The following is a 25,235-nucleotide window of genomic DNA, read 5'->3' on the forward strand; positions in this document are numbered from 1 at the left end:
AAAAAAAGGCCTCGAATGGCCACAACACATACATACCGTTTTCCACTACTCCTGGAATATTCCTGGGAAAACAGAAGAAAGAATAAGCGTAAATATTCAACACAAAGCGATCAGAAAAGTCACATTTAAAGCATACGCAGCTTCTTCACAGGGACAAAGCCGGGAATTCTCCCTCGCAGCGCGCAGCGTTAGGCACCGGAGGGGGCCACGCCACGGGGCGATACCCGCGGTCGCGTCCCGCGGGTGGCCACCCTCCCCGCGGGAGCCCCGGCAAGGGCTGGCCTGGCCGAGCCCCAGGTTCACCCAAACCTGGGCACATAAGCACTAAGGGGAGAGCCCAGGACTGGGATGCAGGATGACAGAAGCGATGATAAATGCTGAAGGCAGCAATGAGACTTCCCAGGATAGGAAAGTATTTGGGCAGCGAGCAGATGCCATGCCTACGGCACTCCACGCTGGCAGGGAGGAAAGAGGAGATAAGGGAAGGCAACGAGCGTGGCCCCGCCGCGCTGGGCATTTTTCACATAGCCGGCATTCCTAGAGGAGTCAGTCATTTCAGAAATGTCTTGCCTCGGTTAAAAAAAACACATAGAGGGAGAAAGAATGAATCAAGCTTATTTATCCACAAGAGCGGATGCAGTATCAGACTCCCTCAGCAGGCCTTACGCGCCGGTCAGAGGTTCGGAGCAGCATCCTACTAAGTTTTCCAAGAAAGCAAGCTTTACACACGCCTCTGATCATCAGCAACTTGCCCTTCACGCACCTCAACACGTTGGCTTATGTCCACGTAGTTTATATTACGTTCATGTATCTTAACAGGATCTGTTTATGAGCTTCGGTTCTAATCGCCCAAACAAAGAGCCCAAAGCCAGAGGAAAACTGGAAAACCGTAACCTCTGCAGAAGCAAGTTAACCCAAACTGGAACAAGTGACAGACACCAAACGCAGGAACCAACGTGATTTTCTGGCTGGCTGTTTTATTACACTGAGCAGCAGGGGACAGGCAACAGGAAATTCATATCCCATGATAAGCTCACTTACAGAGGGATTAGTGGAATTTTACCAGTTTACTAAGTCATTTACACAAGTACAGCAAAAACCATGCTGGTATTACTTGTCAAACATCACGCTGCTAGTCAGCTATGGCACAATAACTGCAGGAGAAAATTCCAGGCTTTGACCGTAGACGTTTTATATGATTTGGCTGTTGAATCACAGTTGCAGAAACCCTTTCAGTACACTGTTGCATCATCACTAAAAAAAAAAAATATTAAGATTTCATGCTAAAAACCAAAGCAAAGTGCACCCTTGCATATAGGGTCAGCATCCTCTAGTGAGAGGCAGTGAATTCTGACCCATTTAGGAAAGTCTCATTCCTGATCATGCTCATTGTCGCTGCTACTTCTCGTGTGCTAACTCTAACTGGAAAATATTAGATCGCATAAACGGCAGACGTGACCAACGAAATTAAAGTGTTGCGGGAAAACTTTTACTGACCTTCAGTTTTACAACAAACCAAAACCAAAAAACACCCCAAAACCCTTTTACTTTTAAAATGACTCAGAACCCAAGTCCAGTCTAGCTGTGGGCTCTTAAATCCCCATTCCTGCAATTTAAGGTTAATTGCACTTGATAGAAAGTGGAAGACTGACATCTCTATTCTGACGGAAAAGATCTGCCACCAGCAGAGTCGTGCTGATACCCTATAGCATGCCTAGCATTGTAATGCACAAAGGCATGCAAGCATAATTGCTAACCACTGGCTAACTCATTTCTTCATTCGGCAGAAGTTAGCAATGCATTTTAAAAAGCTGGAGATTGCATACATGCACACAGCATTAGTGCAGTGCACCGTCTGCTTCTGCAACTGACTCCACGCACCATCTTTCTTGTCCTTACAAGACCATTGAGTCCAGTATTTTTTGTGCAGGAACTTTACATTACTTTGAAAAAAATACAGTCTCGCTCATTTTATTATAGTTTTCATCTTAAAAAGTACTATATAAGGTTGGAAGCAATACAGTCAATCAGCTTAACAGCCTCTAGACTCGAGTCCCAAAGAGCACGTGTTAGACACCAGGCTACGTGTTCAACCTATAGCTTGCTGAGAGCTCAATGATAAACATGATGATGAGGAAAATATACAGAATGCAGAAAGAAAAGTACAAACCCAGCCAATTAAATTTAAGTTTTATTTCTTTTTGGTTTAGTTGCAAGTCTTGTTTGCAACGCAACTATCGGGATGGGTCAGTCTCTGCTAGTAACCCGAGACCAAGTCTCTAGAGGACTATTATGAAGCTTCTGAAAGAAAGGGGTGAAATAGAACAAAAATATTTGTAAAACGTAATGGGATTTTTTTCCACAACCACTGGAAAATGTTTTTCAGGCATTTAGCCAGCACCACTTCAAAGAGTAGAAAAGCATGTGTTTTTTACACAGCTTTGTACTTTAATATTAAACAAGAAAAAGAGGGGCTCAATGAGGCAGCCCGGCAACCGTCACTTTGATGCAGGAGAAAGTACGTCAGTTGGCTGCATCACCGCAGAGGCTCCGGGGTCGGGGAACCCTCCTACTGCCTCTCCCTCCCACGCAGCCAGCGCCGCGCTGTTCCCGTCCTCGGCTCGGCAGCCTCCACGAGAGAGGGAGGAGGAAGATGAAAAAACCAAGACATCGATTCTCACTCGAGCAAAAGGACAAAGCTGAGTCACCCGCTAGCTCACACACACACAGCTTTTGTAAGGTGCAGAGGTACCACCGCAAAGGCTGGCGCTGTCACACACCGCGGGAATCAGGCGAGGAGCAGCACGCTCCGGACCATGCGCTCGGGCCGCTCCGAATCCTGCCTCCGGCCACAGGCACGAAGGCAGGAGGGGACAGAGGATGGCAGTGGAATAAGGGGCACGAAGAAATGCAGAAACAACCTGGTCTATGCAGCAGAGCCCTGTTCCAGCACATGAGAGCTGGAAACGAGCACCAGCCTGATCTGCTTCTCACTTCTCTTTAGAAGGTGGTGGTCCTGGCACACTGCTGCCTTCACTCTCTCCCAGGCAGGTATCGTAAAAACAGAGCGAGTCTGGCAAAGCAGAGCAGCACGTTTACAGCAACAGCGTTTGTGCTGCAACACCAACCTTTCACGCAATTTCATTTTAATATAGGACCATTAACTACATGTTATAGGCTTGTTTTGCAACTGGCTCCTGACTGTCTGCAGAACTTAATTTAGACATATGAAAAAGACAGGTCTTAACTAAACAAGAAGTGCAATTTCTAGCAATCCTGTTTTGCTAAGAAAGCTAATTGTCAATTCCTAAAATTCCAAGTAGTTAAAAACTGGAGTTTAGTCTCACTTCTCCCTCTATTTAACCCATTCAAGTCTGGCACTAATCTAGCTATAGTCAAAAGGACACTGATCTGAAGTTTACTGAGTTGTCAGGCTAGCAGAATCATTTTTAATGGTCTTTTCAATGAAGAGAAATTACTTCTTCAATCTGACTTCTGCTCTTTCCTGAGCAGGTTTAACTCAATGCAGCAGGCTACTATGAGACAGATTTGGATAGATGCAGCAGTAAGCTTTTCTAAGCATGGACTGACAACTACTTTATTAGTGCCTAGTATGAGGTTTTGTTGTGAAAGGGGCAAAAGACTGCACCCACCTCCCCCGCCCCATTTCAGCATTGAACCAATTGACCAAAAAGTCATAGCTGAGTTAAACATATACCATAGGACTTTTAATTCTAAACCTACAAGGTACTTTAAAAGCCTCTTTTAAGTGGTGAGATGGTTTTAAGCAGGTTCATTCTAGCTACCATAAAACATTGCTTCACTCTTTTTGAGGACTTCAGTATTCTGGAAATTGCCAAACATACAGTAATGACTGTCGGTTGCAAACTGTAATAGAAAGCATCAGATGACAAATCCGACACTTGGAGCACCTTCTGTTGCTGCTGTAGTCAACACAGAAAGGCAGAACCCACTTTGAAATTCAAAACCTTTAAGATCATCCAATGGTTTTCAAGCAGTTACAAATAATAAAGTTAAAAATTGGGAGGAAGCTTAAGGAAGAAGAGAAAGTTCATTTTATACTGCACTTACTCATTTTATAAGAACTCTGATTACACAAGGCTTTTACCAGGTAAGAACAGAACTGTTCATCAGAAGGGGGCAACTTTTGGTGAAATTTCCATATTAGTCAGATAAATGTCTTGCACAAATTGTCTTCTTGACAGAGCTGAAGTTTACTGTATAAGCTCTTAGTGACAGAAAAGGCAGGAGGATGTTTCAGCAATCGTGTGGGTAAAAGAGGAGGAGCTACGATCTACTTTAGCAACTGAAGACAGACCTGCAATTTGACGAGTGGGTACTTCTGATGGAGGAAAGGTAAAGCGACTGCTCCTGATAGCTAATTGCGTAACAGCAGGAAATGCTTGAAGAAGAAAAGGTAAAAGCAATTGCAGAATATGAAGATTAGAAACCAGGTGGATTAGATACTGGAGATGAAAGACACATCAAGTAAATACAGTGCATGGACTCATTCATCCCCTCCTCCAAGGACAGCGGGATTCTGCAGGCGTTACATGCGGAGCAGCTCAACATTAAGTGCTAAACGAGGTAAATTTAATTCCTGCAGGGAGGATACAATGGCTCTGACAACAGGCAGCACAAAGGAAGTAAATCCCATGGACTGGAGTTGGAAATATGAGAGCAAACGACCAGGTCACTAGAAAGTCATTTTAACACCATCACGAAAGACAGCAACGGACTTTCTGCAGGCTCCTTATGAGGCTTTCGATCAGCGACAACGGCTAAACTCACGTGAAGGAAATACTGGTTTGTTTTTATTTATTAAAGTGGAAGGAAACGCTACCATAAATAGAAGCTACAGGAATCGGTACTGATGACATGTGTTCTGACCTCATTCATCCTCATGAGATGTAAACATTACATTTCACCGCTGCCTGACGGACAAAACAAGCCCTGAGACCGTCTGAGAGTTGTAGGGGAAGGAAAGTGCTTTTTTTCACAGCCAGAATAGGAAGAGACTTAAACACATTTCTGAGAAGGAAAAAAAAAAAAGTTCTCCTAGATAAGTCTGTTTTTAAATCTTGTTTTGAGCACAAGCTGCTTTGAAACCTGCCATTCACCTCCCAAACGCACGCTCGGTCCCCAGTGCAGGAAGCACGGCAACTACTTCAAAACAGCACGGCAGGGTCGCAGGCGGGAGCAGCCGCGCTGACTCTCTCCTGCCCTTCAGCAGCCCGCTTCAGCAAGCCACCGCGGGCGATTTCAGATAAACGGCGTCCCACACACCAGCTCATGGCTTCTTCTCGGGGGACGGGGGGACAGCTTGGAGCAGGCCATGGACAAGAGGAATAACTTCACCTGAAAACCATAAGGAGCTCCTGCATCAGGGGGTAGCACTAACACACCTATGGTTAAAGCACTCTTTTTAAAGCAAAACTGTTTAAATAACATGACGTAGTCTAGCAGTAAAATCCACAATTCCTTCTAGCCTGAATGTCCAGAGTTTGCGTGTTTACCAGCCACGGCGCAGAACTAGCAATTTGAAGCGAGTCTGACAGCAGCAAGTTTGCTGCTTGCAAACAATCCTCAGCTTGTGCTCAGAACATTGTGCATTCATTTACAGATTTTTAAAAAGCAACTAATTACACATGCCTGTGCAGTCAGAAGTGCCATAAAAACGAGTCCAGCTGCAGCATGACCAAGCCGGGCACAGAACAAAGGCAATAACTGTAAGACAACAGGGAGAGCTGCAAGACGACGACGAGAGCAGGGAATACTCATTAAACTACTCAGAGAGTCATGACACATCTCATGATGCCACCCACACAGGAGAAATACAAAGCAAAACAAACTATTAATGAAGAAAAGAACAGCTGATACTACAGTGACCTGACCACAACTTGCAGGGGACACAGAGGCGCTGAGCTAGGTTCAAAGATGCCACCCGCTAGCAACAGCGGCTTCAGCCCCTCCGCCTCGCACAGAAGTGCGTTAATTCCCAAAGCTCAGAGTCTCTCCTGCTCAGACCCGGCGTCCTATCCGAAACAGACTCGTCTGTAAACTCAGTTTGCCCTGCAGATTACTCTACAGTCAGCCCTGGGAGAACACACACGCGCCCACCCCCCCTTTGAAGATTACCACAGTTTATACCCCATGAATCAGCATAAGTCAGCTCAGCTCCTGAGCGCTACGCTGCAACGGAGTCCAATTTCCCCAAATGTCAGAGTAGGAGTCTGAAGCTCATCAGAGCCTGTGCAGGCGCTGGAGGGTGCGGAGCGGGGTAGCGTGCCTTGCAGAATGAAGTAAAGTCAGTCCCAAATTTAGGGATTGGTGGAATATTCTGCTAGTATGTCTTAAATGCACTTTGTTAAAAATAAAGAGGTTTATTTTGACACAACATATGGCACATTGCATCATCTGGAGTCTGCAGCTCCACAGATGGTAACAGTAAGACAGACCCTTCCCATGCACGTTATTTGCTACCATGTTAGGAACCTCTTTAAAATGAACCTATTTAACCCCTGAAGTTTTCCAGGGGCTGTTTGAGGCAAGAGAAAGGCAAATGAAACTGAGAAGCTGAAGATCAGCGCTCCATTAACCAATATTTTGAAGGAGCTAGCAGAATTGAGAGCAGTAAATGCAGGGGAGGGTATACTTAAGAAATCCACTGTAAGACCTGTACTATTTTTTAAATTATTGTTGTTAATATTAGATGAGTTGCCAGCCAGCCACTGACACTTGGGAAGGAACAACAGGTTCCAGGCTTTACTGGAACTGGGAAAGTCTCCTATCGCCCCCCCGTCGTTCACTCAGTCGATACCAGGCCCAACCACTCTTCCAAGTCAGTGCATCGAAGGAAACACCCCAAGGATATTTCTTAAAAGCCACTTTGAACCAAGGTCGCACATTTCTAATAAAGAATACTGTAGTCCACAGAGAGCACATCGCTGCAGAACAGCGTATCACCGCCTCGCTCCCACCACATTCGTGTTGAGGTCTGGTTGCCAGCCTCAAATTGTTGGCAATTTTATTGTAGCAACAATGAGATAAAACGCCTGCTCAAATCCACGAGCGACGTACTGGTGCGGTAACGCTCAGCTCACAATCACAACTAACGGTAGAGAAACGGCGACACGTTAGGCGGCAAAGCCAGCCAGCTTTCTGCTAACGTTCCTGTGGAGCAAATAAACCCAAGTCAACAGACTTACAGGAACTGAAGAACTACATTTGAAGGCAACATCAGCCCCAAACTAAAAGCAATAGGCAACTGAAGGCTCTTGGCTCCTAAATAGCCCAGAGCTCTAGATAGAGCGTCCAAGATAATTACACAAAACTCCACTCTGCCGCTGGAGCGGCACCAGCAGGGCCAAGCCGAGGCGCTCGCGTTGCTTCCCTCCCGGGTCCGCGCTCCTGCGACAGCCGCAGGAGCCAGAGCAACGCTCCGCGGAGCCGGCCCGCCACCCCGGGCAGGGCCTGCACAAATACAATCACCGCTCCCAGTTGCTGTGCCTGTATTTTTGCAGCTTTAAGGCAAAACAAATAAACAAACATGTAATGCACTTTCCCTTTCTTTCTAATAGGCCCCTTCCCCAAATTAACAAAGTGTAATTCAGGGACACTCAGAAGTATCATCAGATCGTGGCAGCTCCCGTTCTGCGTGCCCCGAACGCAAAGATTACAGCTCCTTGGAAGATATCTGGGCAGTGCTGGAGGAGTGCAGAGAGGCTGCTTTAATTGCTTTAATCCACTGCTGCAATATCTCTGTAGACGATACCGCTAGCCTTTCCTAAACATTTAAATCAAAGGTATTGTAGCTGTCCAAAGCTATTTGCAAGTTTATTGTAAACAAGTCCTGTTTCTCAGGCCTCTGCTTGGAGCTAGATAAACATTGTGGCAATTAAGTTACAACTTCTGTGTCAAAACAAGATAAACTCATTTTCATCCAAAATTCTCCCAGCTGCGAACTCCCAGAGGCCAGAACGTCGCAGCAAGAGCAGCCGGGGGCAGAGGCGCACGGTGAGCGCGCTTTGGGGTAAGTGAGGACGCGGCTGCAGCGCTCCGGCTGTGCCGGAGCATCCACCTGCACTTACGCTTCCCCGCTGCAGACGACGTGGGACATCTCCCCTCTTCCTTCACAAGGGAATTCGGGACCGAGCACCTAACGCTGAGCACAAACCGGGACAGTTACGGAAAAGCCATCACTCAAGCTCACATCCACTAGTTTGCCTCCCGATACCCTCGTTCACATGCCTACGCTTTGATAAGCGTGGAGACACGATACCAGTGGCTTTCTCAAACGAAGCTTGGGAACGGGTTGGGAATGCAGGATTAAGCAAGGGCTACCAGGGAAGCAGAGCTGAAGTTATATCTGATTTAGCTTCACATGGGAAAAGCCAACTAAGTGTTGTATTAATTTACACGTGGCACTGAGACTGCTGGGAGAATGAATCATATTCTTTACACAAGAAACTGGCTTTCCAGTGAACTCAACATTTTTAGAAGACCCTGGTGGTTCATATTCAGCTAACACAGCCACGCTGCAAAGGGGCCGCGTTACCGCTCGCCAGCTGCCCCGAGCTTTCCCCGGACTTTCCAGATACTCCAGCCAATCTGCAGGCAAAAGCACCACTGACTTTGAGGAAATTCCACATACGGGAAACCAAAAGGAGGGAATACTAGAGGTATCTCAGACCATTAGGCTGATCAAAGTCCAGTACGGGTTAAGACTAGAGGAAACCCTGAGTAACTTAACGCGTTCCAAAACTGTCCTGCCGTGTTTACCGTTCAAACACCACAAGAAAAAACACTGCCCAAAGAAAGGGGAAAAGATTGGTGATTGTTTCACGTGCCTTGAACCCCTTATGCTTTGAATCCTTAGGCCAGACACCAAATTCAACAGGTTAATGAATTGGAGAGCTGATCAAAGGACATATGTTTACTCACCCTTTATTTTGTTGAACTCAAATACTCACAAATACTCACAAATATTTATCTGCAGAAGTCATAACACTAATCCCATCTCCTTCCTAGCTTTTAAGTTGAGTGGCCAATGTTGTACAATTTCTTGAAGCCAGTATTTCAATTTAACATAGTGATTTTCTAAAGAAAAGCACTTCAAAAAGCACTTTTCATATGCTAAGGTAAGAGAAAACAGGTATTTCCAGGAAAAGTTTAAAGAACCAAAATGAAACTAGGCAGCTTAATTTCACACTACCTATTCCTAAAAAAGAATCACTGTAGGTAATCCCCTTTCAACAAATGCCAAAACGAGGATTTCACTTTCCCAGAAACACATTTCAGAGCACTGCCCCGTGACTTCTTTCCCCACCCACACGTAAGAATAGTTAGATACCAAGCTGCAGCTCAGTATGTGAATGCACATGGAAACTGCCTTACCTGTCCCCCACCCTCTTTGCTGCATTTTAAGCTTCAAGAATGACCTTGAGAGTGAAGAAAACACCCCTCGCCTCCCTCCCACCGATAAGTGGCACACTGAAACAGAGTCCTTTGAGAATTAAAGAACTTGCTCAGAAGACAGTCCTGGGAAAGGGTATTTTTTCTTGCCCCTCCAAACCTAGCTGGCCACAGCTGGAAATACACAGCTTTCTAGGTCCAACTTTGCTATGGGACAAGGGCAGCATGGAATTTTCACCTGATAAATAAGGTTAAAATTTGGTGTATGGTGTGGTAAACATTTCCTAAGTGTTATTAACCAAAGGGAAGAGTGCAACTGAGCTGCTTTAGCAATCAATATTGGTTGTTCCCACCTGTTCTGGGGCCAGGGGAGCAGTCTGCTGCCACGGGACATGCGGTACCTCTGCCAGACAGCTGCCCTGGGATGACAGGGCACTGCTGCAATGGGGGTGCAGTGAGTCAGACAAGCACGCGCAGGATGTCTTCAATAACACAACTCCCCCCCGCCCCGGGCACTGCAAGCATGCAAAGATATTTCAAGCATCAGAAACAAGGTATTAGAAGTGAGGGAAGTGGACTGGGGCAAGCCACTTCTTGAGCTCAGTGGAACTGCAAATCTACAAACTTTTCCAATCCGATTGTCAGAAATACTCAACTTCCCTTCTCTTTTTCCAAATAAATCTAAATTAGATTTCTTCAGAAGCAAAAAGCCAGATTTCCCCACATGAGGGCAGTAATTAGGATGCTATCAAAAAAGTCTTCCGAGATGACCGTTCTCTCCTTCCCCCCTCGCAGCACACACTGATCCCAGGGAGTTGTTTGTCTCCACTCTCCATTTGTCATCCTCACTCAAAGAGCACATGAGTCAGACTGTGCACCACAGATGCTGCCGATAAAAGCACACTCCATTTGGGAATATTAGCAACCCTGCAGAACAAAGACAGCTAAAAAAATAAAGCCCCCATCCACTGACTCCCAATCAAATTTGCCAGTAAGTGCCTGGTAAATGTCACTGGCTTTACACTTTGCATAAACATCAATCTCTGGTTGATCCAGATTAACTCCTGAACTCCTGCAAGATGGGAAGCACAAGCCTTATAAAGGGTCAGCAACCAAGCTGCACCTTCGACATGAAGCAGCGCCTGTCCCTGTGGTAACTCGCCATACTGCTGTCCCAGCAAAAGCTGGGAAGAGGAAAAAGGAGACAGTGCAACTAATTGTTGCACAGCAATCTTACATAGGCTGGATTTTTGCTATGTATAATTTTCCAGAGCAGCAAGTCATTTATTCAGCAAAAGCAAAGCAATTAATCTTAAAGTAAAGCAGTCATAAAAGACTGCTCAAGTCTTTGCCTTAGACTGCTTAAGTTAAAGAAGTCAGTAGGTTGGAAGCCTGACCCCAGAGGCCAATAGCTTTGCCCTAGAAAAGGTGAGTATCTGTGTTTAAATAAAAGTGGCAACAGCTTAGCTAAAACTCAAATCCATTAAAATTGATTTAGTAGTTTTTATAAAACCTTCCTGTGTGGGTGCTCTCACTACTGGTTTAGAAGCAACTCTTATCAATTTATCATAACAGCATTAAACTGCATGCTGCTCCCAGGAAACATTTAAGTGCATGTAAATAGCCCCACTAAACAAAATAATGCATGATTAAAAAGCTGTCAGCTTCAGCGCTGATAAACTGAGGCAGGCTCTCTCTGCATAAAGCCATTGCCTCACCACAGTTCTAGGCAGATTTTAACGCTCCCTTCAGACACATCTGGAAAACCAGATCTATCTTATTACCTACAAAAAAAAGGTCAGAAAAAGCACTGTGACCCAGTTTGAACAAAACGTACAACTTGTCTATTTTTGATACAGGAAAGGTCCAGCTGCAGTGCAGACTGTTCTGACTCCGCGGAGACAGAACAGAAGTCTTCCTTTGTAGCACACAAAGCAGGCAGTCGGGCTGCACCCCGGCAGGGCCGTCTACAGCACACTGCTCCCTCCACACCAGCATGTTCTGCTGGTACTATAGCGTTTTCTAAGCAACACACGCTCGTGAACTGCTCCTACAGAATCCTGCAATTAGTAAAACCACCACACAAAATGCCACAGTTTAAGGATCAAGAGCCCTTCTGGCTCAAGCCAGTTATCTTCTAGATACTTAATAATTTGCAGGTAGTGCACTTTGAAGACATGAAGTTAAAGGAAGGGAAGGAGTTTCCAACAAAAACAGTCAAAGAAGGGAGAGTAAGATCATGCAGTCTCTCTAACGCTGGTGTTCCAGATGCATTTATTTCAGGAATTAAAATCAGGCTTTGTGCTGCCTCTTGCAAAGTGTCATGACAGGGAAGTGCAAATGGGAGGTTTTCTCCAGATTTGAGATCTGCTGTTGGTCTCCTGTGTTAGCCAGATGGGGCAGGAGAAGAAGGAAAGATCAGTTCTAAAGGAACGCTTTCCTAATAAAGAAAAACTAGATAGCAGATCTCATGAGTTTGGTTTATCCTCTGCCTCTTTGCCATACCCTTCTCTCCATCAATATCCAAATAAATGAATGAGAATAGGAGAAATATTTCAACAGTGCAAGTTGATTTCCAGTCCTTTACATTAAGTCTTCCACAGCTCCAGTTCAGTGCAGATGCAACAAGCAGTCAGATGCAAGCACCGCTGGGACTGTTAGGCACATAGTGCTGCCACATAATGAAAATAGGACATAGTGTTTTCAAGAGGCAAGTTACATCTTGGTAACAAGCAGAAAGCATCTGTGCTGTGTTCCAGAAGTCATTTATACAGTTAAAATAAAGCAAGTAACCTTGGATTCTGTGCAGCCTGCACACGAACCTCCGCAACAACTGCTGAAACACAAGCGCTGTCCTGGAGAAGAGTATTAGAAGCTTATCTTTCAGACATAACACAGAATCTTCCCCTTCCCCCTCTTTTTTTTTTTTTTTTTGAGAAAGAGAAATTTAGATACACTAGGAAACAAAACAAAAAAGTCTTTATGTGTTTAAAAAAAATATAGAAGAGAGTGGAAACATCTTGCTTCACTTTTTTTATTTAGTTTAGCTCTGGAAGAGGCTGCCATGTTGTAGGAAGTGCCAAATGTTTGATCAGAAACTGAATCCAATTCTCCGTTTCAGTGTTGCTTCCTGATCTCCTGCCAGACAGACCCGGGGCAGGCGCCCAGGAATCCCCTTACCTTGCTAAACAGCAGCCCCCTTCCACTGCACACGAGGGTGAGCACGAGGAAGAGCTCTCTAAAGGTGCTAATGGATAACATTACCTCGACCTACCTAAGCATTTGTATCTGCAAGCAAATCAAAACGCACGCCAGTTTGACGTTTAAGATGCTTCAACACAGAAACACTGCATACAGTCTCTTCTTTCTTCAGTAGCATCGTGACAGTCTTCCCTCCACAGTTTCCTTCCATTTCCTTTTCCACACAGCTATACTTCAAGGTAGCATCTTCTGCCTTGCCCCAAAGGATTTAGAGCTACCTTCCATTGCTCACCAACACTGCTCTTTAAAAGAAAGACTCACAAGACACCACAGCTCTATGCACCTTCCTAAATGCCTGGAAATCAAGGTTTCTGTTCCGGCATCTTAACTGAGTATTAGGAAGCAGCACGGTGTCTGGCCGTTCAAAATAAGGTGTGTGGTGCACACATCATCACTAGGATGATCCAACCTAAGGCTCTAAGGCCTCTAAGGCTTCTATGCGGGGAAAAAACAACCCTACCCGAAAATCAGTATCAGGCACAAGGCAGATTCAATAGGAGCAGCTATGGGGAAAACAATCAAATTCAAATAGTTATTTTTTAAAGGCAAAAGAATTCGATGGAGTCCAGCGTAGTTGACAGCTTCCTCACAACAAAAAAAAAAAGTGGCTATTGCACTGCAGGTCAGTACCAAGAACACACATTTAGCATCTCTGCAGGCCTATTCCAGTCACAGCAAGATGAGATGGATAAGCACGTCCACAGACTTGAGTGGAATAAACTTACCATCAGCAAGGCCATGTGATTTGTCTTTACTGTGCTGCAACTTTGTCTTGTTGGGGCAAAATGTAATCTGGTGGACTCGTTCTCTATGTGAGGAATAGCTTGTGCACACCCTCCAGCTATTTTCACTCCCTATTGATGAATGCAAACAACTCTTAATTAAAGCACTGGAGTTAAGTGTTCCAGTCACACTTAGAAGAGGCAAAACCAGGAATGCAGCGTGCTTGAGTCATAAGCAGGTTGTACAGCACAATGTCACCAAAAGTTAGCTCAAAGTTCTCCTAGTTCTCCTTTCCAAATAACTAATATTTATGATAAATATGTCAGCTGGTTTGGGCTTCTTTGGCAGCTGGACCCCATGGTTCAAGATTAGGTTGAATACCATGTTACATGGAAGCCTATCAGTTACATTCCTCCACGACAAGCTTGGTATCCTTCTGCGCCTGTTTATACAAGACGCTTTTCCTTGCACAACAGCTTTAAGGCTTGAGAATTCAAGTTTTGCTGCGATGACTGTGGATCCTCCAAACAGTTGTCATCTCTTTAGGAATAACAAATAAGCTGACAGCAAATTTGCAGTTAGAGAGAACGAGCCTTGCAAAATCATATAGAGCTACGATCCTACAAAAATTTTAGAAGTGGGCACTCAACAGCAAGCTAAATATAAATCAATTATCTAGTAGCACATTAAACCCCATGACTTCTTTCGTTTCAATCTAACACAAAGATAAAGGCCTGCAGAACTTATAGTAACACACACGTGTTTTTGTATATTCTGGCAATACCAAATATTTCATGACCGTGGAAAACTGAGCTCCCTACCTAATTTATGACCTTGCTAACAACGTGGGAAACTCATTACAAGAAACAAACAACTGAGGTGTTGCTTGCCACCTCTCCTCTATCGTAACAAGCCACCATCTTAAACTACTTTCCAACTGCTTCTGTCCTATGGGAAGGTAAATAGCCTGGTGGGTTGATCTGAATACATCCTGCGGGTCATGAGTGCAAAGCCTGTGAGCTCCCACACTGTACCCTCACGCCTGCTGGCCTTGCTGCCCTGACAGGGACAGGATTTGTGAAAGCAGGACATCTCACAGGAATGCAGCAAAGCTGTTTCCTCACACCTCATTCCCACTAATTCAGCTGATCCCAAAGCAAAATGTAACTTGCAGATGTAATTGCTTGGAGGCTAAAACACAGACCAGTTTACAATGGGCTCTTTAAATCATGATGTCCACGTTACTTGTGAAGTGACCTGCAGACATCATGACAATATTAAGAGAGTGATGAAAGCGTTTGAAGGGAAAACTCAAGTAGCAATTTGTTGAATTAAGCTGTTTGCACACATTCCCCTTAACAGGGTGGCAGAAGGTTTGAGCACTTGATCTATGCTGCGTGCCTCTTTGGACGCCGTATCAGGGTATCATGAGCTTAGGGCACAGCCAAAGCAATAGAGACCACAGTAGAAAGCTCTTTCTCAGGCCCTTTCTGGAACTCCAAACTGAACTATGTGCCAATGCTAAGTTGAGCAGAGTCAGTCGCCAGTACAGTCGGGCCTGCCTCTGCAGAGAACGTCAGCAACGGCTGCAATGCTGAGTATTATTTTTTTGCTCTTCCTGGAACCACGTAAATAGCATTTGTTTGCTCTTACTGCTTTCACGCGCTTCCCAGAGTAACCACTGCTGGGAACAATCTTGCCCATCTTCAAATGCCCAGGGCTGTCCTGCTTCAAGGACCTATCAGTACTGCAGAATGCATAAAAAGGCCAGGGACGAAACAGCTGTCGCTGGAAGGACCAGAGGCGCAGCAAAGGCAGCCGACGTTACGCTGTGGCAGCTAAAGGAAAGCGCAGCAGAAAACAGGAGCATTGCAAGGCACTGGTGTCTGGAAGCGGATAATCCTCCCAGCAAACAGAACTTTGTAGCTTACGTGTAACATCACAACTAAAAAAATTCAATAAGGTTTTTTTGTGAAGTGTCTGTAAAGCAGAGATGTTCAGTGATAGGAGTTTTGCTTGGGCATTTCAGCCAGAGGAGACTGCAAACTGCAGGCATAAATATATTCATCACTGAAATTCTACATTAGGTACAGAAATAGCTGAAAACATTCTTTTAAAGGCATGGTTTTGTTCTGGCTGAATCTTGTGCTTTGCTGCTCCCTCTGCCCGTTTTAATTGCCAGGTGAAGCGTTATAAGGCGAAGCATGTTCACAAACAATAGAATCTAAACTTCTATTAAATTCAGTCTAATATTAAGGAGTAGCAGCCGGTGTGAAGGAGCCAAATTGTTATAACCTCCTAGCAACTGACATGCTGGAGTAAGCCCTAAAATCTAAATAAATCTATCCAGATAACAAAAGGAGGAAAGGGGTGAGGATTAACAGCGACAATGTTAACTGCACATCATCCACAAACCTCATTAGTTCGGCTACTCGTTAGAAGTAAGAAAAGAAAGCAGTCAGACATTACAAGAGAAAAATGGCATGGTAAAAACACAGCACGGTTTTCTGAAATGCAAGTTTCATGCTGCTGAGAACTGGAGAAGGATAAGGGCATTATGTCCAAGCAAAAACTGTTGGAAAAATACAATAACAAAAAAAGAACACACAGTGTTGAGCCTAGGGTGGAGGACACTGACCCCCTGAATGGATACCCACTGTTAGCACTGGCCTCCATCAGAACCAGGAGCAACGGGCTGATGTTCAAACAGAATAAATTTAACTTTGGTTAAGAAAAACTGACAGTCAAGTTAATTGCATCCTGGAACAGCTTTCACACAGATTGTCATGGCGCACTCACAGGCATCACAAAGACAAGCAGCATTTTGCTTGTAAAGCACAAGGTTATGAGATGCTCCAAATGGCACGGTGACAGAAGGGACAGCTACCAACACGTGCCCTTCCAATCAGATACTACCCACCAGCAGATTTTAGTGTGCTCAGGTCAGATCAGCTAGTGACACACAAAGTATTAGTAAGACAACTGAGTACTCACTGAGTCACTGAACCACAGGAAACTCACCAAATTCACATTTTCTCCCTCTCTCCCCACATCGTGGGAATGGAAAAGGAGGAAGAAAGCAAGCTCAGTTTTGAGGATAGCCAAACAAGAGACAGATGACCTATCTAGGGCTGTAGCTGTATGCAACATGATTCACACAGTCCCAGCCTAGTAAATAGCCTATAAGCACATTACTGTTCTTTCCCATCCCAATAGTAAATACTGGACCTAGGCCATTTTATTTTTCTTGAGGAGTCTCACAGCGTTGTTTTGGTACAGCTGCTTCCAGAGCAGCCATTCCCATTCTCCTGCTAAGATAAGTTGAATCTGCCTCAAGCTGCCGGTTCACTAAGTGTCCTGCGGCCTTTCTGGGATCCTTAGAGAACATGACCACCTTTTTGGCCCGAGGTCCAAGCTTTCCAAAGCCAACTAGATGCCTTAAATTGAATACACTGAGCTCTACTTCAGAGATCAAGTTGTTCTTACCCAGTAATGCATTTCCCAGATGCGACGTTCAAATGGCAACAGGCTAGAAACCTGCTCTGCTGAAGACAGCTGTGAAATCTAACACCTTATTGTGGGAAAAAAGAGGCCATTTCCCCAAAGCTAGTAAAAACAAAAGAGGTGTAAACTAATTCGAAGAACTAATAGCAACATCCATATCAAGAAGACAGACTGAAGGAAACATCAGATCTGTAAGTGACAGGAAGACAAGAGATCCCAACAGTAAAACTCCAGCAATGGAGAAAAAAAACAACCCACCTCCTTCTACAAAATAAATACACTGTACTCGTTCCCATGTGACACGACTAGCTAGCACACAGCCACCCATGCATTGTAACTGTAGCACTTCAGTTGCATCAATCTCAAGTATATTCACATTAACAAGAAAACTACTCTATTACAGCTTACTGACTGCACTCACAGCCCTTGCTAAAAATGCAAATACAGTAAGATAGCCCTTACTGTATTTCGGACACACCTCTGGACTTGAACCCCTGGGTCAGTTCTCCCCTCTCCTTTTTCCAGAACTCAGCCAAGTAGCAAGATATCCTTGGATTGACACGTCAGCTTTGAGAACATGAGGAAGAGGGTCTCATTAAAGGGTGCAGTTTATTCAGTGCTCTCAGTGCATGCCCTCTCCATCTGCTCTGGATTTCTCAGAGGTCTGTTGCCGTCGCCCTCGAGGGGCTGCATGCATGGCTTCAGGACACCTCCAAAATTCATGGCTCCTATGGAGGCGCCCAGCTCTTGATGCATCAGCTCAGCAGCCAGTGCTGAGAAGGGGCCCCGCTTCCAGCACTGAGCGGGGACACAGTATCTAGCCGAGATGACCCTGGAGAAGCAAAGGTGACAGGTACACAGACAGCCTAGTCTATGTACAGCAATGCAGCGTGAAACAGCTAGAGGACTGCCAGGAGCAGAGAACTTGGGAACGCATTCAAACAAGACTTAAAAAGCAAACAAGCTCACTGAAAAAGAACGTTTAAGGATGATCACCAATTGTGACAGAAGATACCAAGTAATTCAGCTTAAACAGTTGGTTGGCACAGGTCTTATAAAGCAAAGTTATTCTACTGAACCTAAACATCCGACTAGGTAAAGCTTTACCCTAATATTAAATACCTTTGTCACAAAAATTGAGTCTCATAGTCTTAATAGTTTAAATGCACAATCAGACTTTCACAGAAAATGCATAGGTGTGTTCCCACCCCTAACTTTTAGTCTGACACAAACTTAACCCTAAAGGTGTCAGGAGATGTTAGGAAAGGAGAAAACAGGAAAAAAAACAGGTTACAAATAAACACAGCATTTCAAAATGCCTCTTAGGAGACTGAAACCTGATCAAGGCCATCTGAGGAGAGAGAATTAGGACACTTTGCCCCAGATTTTTTTTTTAATTATTATTAAACTGAGATTCTCTCAGTTATACTAAAAAAAAAAAAAGTCATATATGGAGACTGCCACAATCTCAAGTTTCCCCTCTTGACTATTTGCACACTGATGGTTGCATCTGATTAAAAAAAGCAGAGGACTTTCTGCACAGGCTGCAGAAATAAATTCTTAGAAGAATATTTCACCCACTTAGGACAAGGAAAAAAAGGTGGTTTACAAGTCCATGTATGGCAGAGGTGAAGAGAAGGGACATCAAAGAATGGGCATCACTGACAAATTATAGACTATGGGGAAAACCATGAGAGCAACTCAGCTGTCGGCCAGGGACATATGAGAGGGGCCTTCTGAAGAATCAGGTGTCATTAAGTGGTATTGGATGAATGTTTACAAAATGCTTCCAACATCTTGCTGAGCTCAGACAAATTAAAACTGGAGAACTATAAGTCCTGTCCTGCTTCAAATACAGCTGAACTTTGAGCAGCAGCTGTTGCATTTGGAATTGTTTGCACAGGAGCACTAGAGACAGCACAAAATTTACTTGTCAGCTTGAATCCAAAAGCAGCAACTCAGGTGAGCCTAGCACAGCAACCTGACGTTGTCCAAGCTTCTTTCAAGACTACACTGTTCCCCAGCACACACTTTCTGAACAAAGGTTGCTTTAATGCCTTCCTCAGCAAATACTTAGTCACTTGTAGTTCTGCAGAGGTGTATGCTATAGTCAAATAAGTGGGTCCTGTGAGTAAGTCACTCTCACCCTTAGTTTTGGAGCTACACACTAAGACGAGGAAGGAGAGCCTCGAGGCAAAACCACAACACTGAAGACTGCAACCTAGGTTCTTACACAGCTCTGCCACAGCTTTCTGGAACGACCTTGGAGAACAACTGACCTTCTTTTCCTGTGAGGCCACTGTAAATGTTAACAAAGCACTTAGCCACAGACAGAAAACAGCATTTGCTACAACGGAGACAGGATTCTTGTCCAAGCTGATAAAGCTGTAACAGTGCTTGCACAACTACCAGCAACTAACCAAAAGAAATCTTTCGCAGAATGGAGAAGTTAACTATTATACTCCTCCAGATCACCTGCTGCAAGATTTCACATGACCCTGCAAAAAGTGTTTTTCAAGCCATTAAAAACCCCACCAAATGTTTTTTTTAAGATATGTTCATCATTATCATGAGGTAGGGAGCACTAACAAAAGCTTAGCTGCTCAAGACAATCTAAAGCATGTCTAAGCAGAGAATCAACACAGACACTTTATCACTGGGAAAGGAGAAGCTCTTAACGAATTAGAGATCCATAAAGAAGTCTTATATTCTGACAGTCAGCAGCTGCCATGAGTTTTTCATAGCAAGAGCAAAACTGCGGAACAGTTGCACTACAGAGAGCTGTACGACTCATGCAGATGGTGAAACCATGCAGGCATCTCAATAGCATCTTTCAATGGCAAAGGGCAGGTTTGACTTGGAGCTTGTCAGCCAAAATGCCAGAATACGTCTGCAGACTGAGGATCCATTTTTGCTAAACAAAAGGTTTTACTACAAAAGAAGAGCAATTTTTACTCTGTGGCTGCTCCAACACGCAGCCATGGCATAGAAGCCTGTAGGCCTGTATCAGAGCCATCTTCCCTCCAACCAAAGGACAGAAACATCTCCTTCAGTCACAGACAACTATACCCTGGAGGGTACGAGCAGGAAAACTGCATTTTTGCATTCTGAGCTAATTTGTTTTATTTTTCAAAGGAGCCAGGCCTCTTGGGGACAATCTCAAAATATTTCCCATTATTCCCTGCACCAAAGCATTAGAAGCCTTTGGTCATTCAAGATAGACCGAAGTTTCCCAAAGCTTATGTTAGCTAGCCCCACCAGCTCCATCACAGAAGCACTACAAGTATACTATGAGGAAAGCTTTCCTCCTAGCACACATTTTGTGCTCAATAGATCAAGTACAATAGTTCATAAGAAAGAAAAAGACTTCCTATGGAGTTAAAGAACTGTTTGGATGTTGAATTGCTGTCCTACAATAAATAGCAGTTAATTTGTTTTCAGCCACTTTCCTTGAAGAGTAAAATAAAGTAAGAGCAGAACTGCTTTGCAGAGGCAAAGGCTTACAAAAGCAGTTTAAGTGACTCATGTTTTTTCATACCGAAACCAGTGAGAAGGGGCAGCAAGTGGTGTTCAGAGGTCTTAAAGAATCATGTTCTTGTTTTAGGGGCTGGCTGAAACAGGATTAAAAATGGCAGTACACCTTCTTCACAACTATTCTGCAAAATTCTTCTCTTTTTGTCTCCAGACAGTTGTTTCAAAGTCAGGCACGAAATCTGTATTTTGCAGATCTTCAGCAATCGACACATTTTGCATTGATTGCTATGCAGAGGGTGTGGCTTTAGCAGAAGTACAGTCTTTACTGCAGCAGGGAAAGGAAAAGGAGAGAAATTACTGGCAGTGTGAGCCACTCCTGTTGGCAGTACTTTGTAGTTGTAGCAATACTTTATAAGGAAATTTCTTGGATGCTGCTGGTTATCCTCATGTTGCTCAGATTTTTTTGTCTTCTGTTGCAGATGCTCTGCAAACTTGCTCTTAACAGCTATTTGGTACAAAACTAAGGTCTTCCCCAGGTTGGGACTATCTGCAGGAACACCAGAACAGATCCGAGACCTGTTCCGAAGAGCCACTTTGGAAATAAAGCATTCCTTCTGTTTAGAGCTGCGTGCGCCAAATGCCGTTCACAGCCACTGAAGCCAAGACCAGAAGCAGCAAGGAAAAGAAAAAACAGGAGATTCAGGTGGAAGAAGCACCCAATATAGATGATATAACACACTTATATCGGACCTTGTCCAACCTGTGTTTATTAATGGTCAGAAACCTGCTGGTATGCTTCCAGATCCTGAGAATCAAATTTCAACATCAGGCTAAGCTACTATTCAAACAGGAGGCTTCCAAGGAAAGTTCAAGTTCTTAATTTGTTTGTAGTAGGGGGGGGAAGGTGTTTATTTCCTCCAAATCAATGATTTAGTGCAGCTGGCACAGTATTGGACATGTCCTCATGATGACACAGACAATCCAGATTAATAAAAACCCAGCTATGCCTTCCTTGTCTTTGAAAAGATCAAGAATCTTAACACTACTGTCTTAATTGAGCTCCTGCTCCGATACCTTACATAACAGCTCTCTGCAGCAGGAGCGCAAAGCCTGAAAATTCACACTGGAAAGCATTGTATAGCAATGAACTAAAAAATGGAATCAGTTCTGAATGGTGTCCAACACCTGGGGACATGGATGTCTTCTTAGAAGTCTGCTACATTTAAGGAATTAACTTAAAGGTTAGGTGCTTAGAGGTTTTCTGGATGAGATGTGCCAGGAAAAGTGTAACTTGACTGAAGTAACTGAAGTATCAAAGAACCCGATGGCGTGGCTTGTCCACAGTATCCAGTGACATTACTGGATTAACAAATTGCTCCTGTAGAAGCTTTCTGGGTCTCCCCACCCTTTTTTTCCTCCTAAATACTCTATCTCGCCAAGTCCAACTGGAAAAAAAAGGGAACATGTTCACAACTACATCAAGCAGGTTGAGGATAGGCTGTACTGTGTGTGTTCTGTTCCCCCCCCCCGCGCACCACATACACACACGAAAGTTGTTTTAAATGTTTGACCTTAGACTGATGCAGTTTGGGTTGTCCATTAACATCAAATCAGAAACGAGTTACCAACAATAAATCAAGTTGAGAAAAGCAACAGGTAGAGAGAGATGCATCTCAGGTTTAGAAGTACAGCATCTAAACTAATTCCTGGCTAATTTGGCTCTTCGACACTTTTACACACACATTTTCCTGCAGCCTTGTGCAGCTGTGAGCATGTGACAATAATATAGCAAGTCTCTTTGGGCAAGATTGGCAGAAAAGCAGAATTCTAAGGAAAGAACAGCTCATGTATGAGCTCTTGTGTACACACTGCCGAGAAGGAGAAATCCTAAACAGGGTAGATATCTTCAGTCAAAGCTGCCATCAAGACTTAAAAAAGTAACTTTCCTTTCAGATTTTTAACTGAAATAGCTGACTGCCTAATAAGCAAACTACAACAGCCTTTACTCAATCAAATGGTATTTGGGGATTCCAGATTAATTCCAGAGTCAACTGTAGCAACAAGCAACTGAAAGTTGCCAGTACCGACTTTATTTTAATAACTGCAAGTAAGATTTAAAATGTCTCGGGGCTGGGGCTGTGCGTGTAACTAATAAAGGTGTCTGGTAGTTAAGTGATCTGCAGACAGTTCTAGGATTCAAAATTTAAACAAATACTAAGCAAATGATCTGATGCAGAGGACTAGAGGAATGCTATCCTAAGGGCTGAGGAATGCAAGCCCGTCGAGACAGTAGCAGGAGAAACAGCTGTATGCACACCCTGCACCGGGATGTGAAGCCGGCTGAAAATATGTTAATGCTGTTTAAGCACTTTTACATGCATCTATACTTAGAAAGATAAATGTAAGCAACCCTGTTTAATAAAAGTTCGCCTATGCAACACTCTTCTGCAACTTGAAAAAACAAATTCAGTAAGATACAGATAAGAGAACCAGGGCTTTCACACTGGAGACTTAGAAAACAATTGACAGTTGGATTATTCACTTAAACCCCCAGCATCCTCTCAACGATTTGCATTTCAAACAGACCAAAGTTTACAGCAGGACAGATTGTTTCCCAGGACAGATCGTTTCCCCTGTCTTGTCTACAAGTTCACACAGGACTTCAGTGCTCTTCCATTCAGCCCACAACCAGTGCTTCCTATCTCACAAGGAAACAAAAGATTTAGCTTAAAATCAGAGTAAGCATTTTGCACACTGATACAGATATGCTTAGGCAGCTCTACACTTCAAAAAAAACACTTATGAGAAACCAGACAAACCTGGTTTAGCAAAAGTCTACTTTTAGGCTCAGAGTACATATTACACTATGAGCAGTACCAGAGCACCATAGTTAAAACAAAAAATCCAAATCAGACATCTATGTTACATGTAACAGATGCCACCATACCATTTCATTAAACGATGACGGGTAATGCCTTGCATGTCAGTCAATATTTCATACAGCAGAACAAATGTCAGGTTTGTCCAGTCATCTGTGACTAACTCAATGAGCTCATGGTCCAGCAGATGATAAGATCAAGCACCTCCTGCACATAACACTGTCAAACAATGAAATCTCAGCGCTGTAGTTAAAGACTGCCATAAGGATACATCCACGTTTACAGGGAGTTTAGGTATTTATTTCAAAGGAAAGACTGATTTGATTATTCTGGCTGTTTGCCAGTTTGGCAAAGGCAGCTTGCCCAAACTCAGTGACGAGCAAGGACACCCGAGTTCTCCAAAGCTCCTCAGCCATGTCTCTTGCAAAAAGGTAGACTGTTATCTGAGGCAAAGAAGTAGGACGATGGGGCAGGAAAATAGGAAACCATGCTGTGTTTACTGCTAGCTGTTATGAGGAAAGCCCTTCAGGATGGTAGCTGCTGAAGGTTAGACCAGTGTGCAGGTGGAGTGTGTGGGAGGGCAGGAAGGACAGAAACCAGAAGCAGTAAGAACTGACTCAGCAACGTTCACCCCCTTTCATTATCTCAGATCTTAAAGAAGAAATGTTAAAATACACTTTCAAAATGAGAGCACAAGCTGGAGATGTTTATAAAACTTTGCTAGAGCCAGGCAAGCGTTTCAACTCATGCAAGTTAGCATGAGCACAGACGTCAGTCATACTGGAAACCAGCCCCACGTGATGGCAGACTGTATCACAAGCCAAAGACAATTGCTGGGCACTTCATAAACAATAACATGCACAGCCCATTTCAGGGCTTTAGCGCAAGAGAACAGTGAAGGCCAACCCTGCCACACAGGAAGGGATGGGATAGCAACCTGCGTGACGGAAAAGGGAGAGTTCAACCCAGTACAGTAGCGGGAGCAGCAAAGGACAAAGGCTTGTATCTGGCTATCAAATATTAGCTTTAACAGCCTCCTAACACTACAGCTTCGCAGACGCCACAGGTTATAATGCATTATCTTTGTCCCTTTGAACAGCTAAACAAAATGAACTAACTATGTCCCAATCCAAGTAATACTTAACAAAACAGGATTAGTGTTGCAATTAAAAAAAACACTTTCTTTTTTTCAGATCTAGGTAAGGAATAGAAACATTAGCAAAGCTGACAGCTGCTGGTGTAAAGAGAGAGGCCACCAGGGCCAGCTGAAGTACCTCCAGGGAGAAAACTGACAAAAAACCTGCTGTACTTGTTTCCGTTATCTAATATTAGGACACGTAAGTATTTATGAAGCATTTTGCAGTGCATTCAGCTAATTCCCAGAAAATCACGTGCCTGGACAGTGAATTTAAGATTAGGACGCTTTCCAATGTTTTCTTGAGAAGAGATGTGATCACCATGCAGTACTAACAGCAATTTGAAATTCTGCCTTGCTGGTTGGCTGCCAGATACCGACCCAACAAGCATCTTAAGTCTCCAGTCATCTCCTTCCAGCTATTTATGTCAAACTGTATGCTCTAAGGCTTGAAGAGTCTAAAGCAACTTCAGACTGGGGACTGAAGAACAGAAATTAGTTACAGAATCATATTATAAAACATTTAAAGAAATACTAATTGCTCAGAAATTAGTGCTTGTATAACAAGTACATGACAAGAGGCTCTCTGATCTACAACTCGCAAAGAACAACGACGGCCAGTAGTCATCAGTCTTGAAAGGATCTTTCAATTTCTCTGTAAAAAAAAGAAAGAGTAGAAAAAGCCACAGATATTTCTAGCCACTCTGGACAATCAATCATGATTGATTGTCACTTACTTCAGTTCAGAACATGCTGGGCAGTGAGTCATACCAACAACCCATTTCACACAAGCCACTGACCAGGCCAACAGCTCAGTCCGGATT

The 25,235-nt window shown here is 43.9% G+C and overlaps 1 non-coding gene across 4 annotated transcripts in view; it reads right to left on the reverse strand.

Annotated features, from left to right (window-relative positions):
- LOC104139379 (uncharacterized) overlaps positions 1 to 25,235 on the reverse strand; it is a 79,377-nt gene that overhangs the window by 24,175 nt on the left and 29,967 nt on the right. For 3 of the 4 annotated variants that reach the window (XR_011136353.1, XR_011136356.1, XR_011136354.1), the window contains one exon: positions 37 to 62. The exons of the other annotated variant lie outside the window; for it this stretch is intronic. This is a non-coding gene — a transcript (uncharacterized protein). The remainder of the gene's footprint in view (positions 1 to 36; positions 63 to 25,235) is intronic. 4 annotated transcript variants of the gene reach the window in all.

This window comes from Struthio camelus, chromosome 26 (assembly GCF_040807025.1).
Source record: "Struthio camelus isolate bStrCam1 chromosome 26, bStrCam1.hap1, whole genome shotgun sequence".
Lineage (NCBI taxonomy): Eukaryota > Metazoa > Chordata > Aves > Struthioniformes > Struthionidae > Struthio > Struthio camelus.